This window comes from Atta cephalotes (genome assembly GCF_000143395.1).
Source record: "Atta cephalotes unplaced genomic scaffold scaffold00010, whole genome shotgun sequence".
Lineage (NCBI taxonomy): Eukaryota > Metazoa > Arthropoda > Insecta > Hymenoptera > Formicidae > Atta > Atta cephalotes.
In genome coordinates, this window is record NW_012130074.1 from 4833473 (window position 1) to 4834953 (window position 1481).

Genomic DNA, 1481 nt, shown 5'->3' on the forward strand with positions numbered 1-1481 from the left:
TTTATTGTATATAAGTAATAACATATACATATATATATATATATATATATATATATATGTATATATAATTATATTTGAAATTAATTACTTGTATTTATTTTCTCAACATTTACTAAGATAAAAGAAGATTAGATCAGCCACCTTCCAATAAATTATGTCATTTCTGTTTTTTTATAGCATGTTATTTACTTTCATTATTTTGGATATTTAAAAATGAAAAATGTTTTATTAAAACATTATTATAATATATATTTGTTATAAATATGACAAATTTAACAATGTTTTTGTGAGAAGAGTATAAACATAAGCGATTTATCGCAAAATGTAATAGAATACTTATGTACTTAAATGAATTTATTGTTTATATTTTACAACTAAAGGAAATTTTCCTCAAAGTTGTTTTCATAGGAAGCAACACATATAGCCTATTATTTTTCCGGATAACATTTATCCGGACAATAATATCACAGCATAAAATTATTAATTATTAACAACAAGAAGAAAATATATAAAAAAATTAATTTGCTAAAATCTCAAATATCTCTGTTATCTTAAGAAGTACAATTATATAGTATAGAAGAAGTATAATATAGTGTAATAAAATAATTTAATAGAATTTAATAATAAGAATTGATATTATATAAATTACATTTGTATAGAGCTAATAACAATGAATTATAATTAATTAATTTATTATCTGAATTATATTTTTAATTATATTTATTGTTCATTTAATGATAATTAATGTTAATTAATATATTTTAGTATTTATGTTTTTTTAACCTTAGTATTATAATAATTTTTAAACTTTTCCAACATTTTTTGTGTAATTATTTTATTAGATTTATTTTATTACTTTTATGTTTATATTATATATTATACTTCTATACATATATATTTTTTTCATTTTTATTGTGTACTTTTCTTTATAAAATTTATCAGATTTTATAAATATTATCAGAATACAACAAATATATTAACGATAAAGAATGGAGATATCCTATATAAGATTTGATTAGCAAAATGATTAATGCCTACAAAAAGTTTGTCTTTTACATTGTATTAATAATATGTATTTATACTAATATACTATAATTTATTCGCATTACTATATTAACCATAATACTATATTAACCATAATAAATTAGAGTAATTATTCTTGGAGTTTGAATTACTCTTCGATGTTTCATGCTCAAGTTTAACTTACTGAAGGATACGTAATAATATTTATAAATCCAGTATGAAATCTGTTTATTATAATGTTCGAAATCTGTTATTATAATATTCGAATATATCGATACAAATATCGATTTGACTGTGATTATCTCAGTACAAATACATTTCGTTTTTCCTTGTTCCAAACGATACTCGGACAGAAAAAACGATACTCGGACAGAAAAAACAAATCGGAACGTATTTTTAATTTTTGAATAATTAATGTGTTGTATGTTATATTTTTGTCATGTATATATATGATTTGT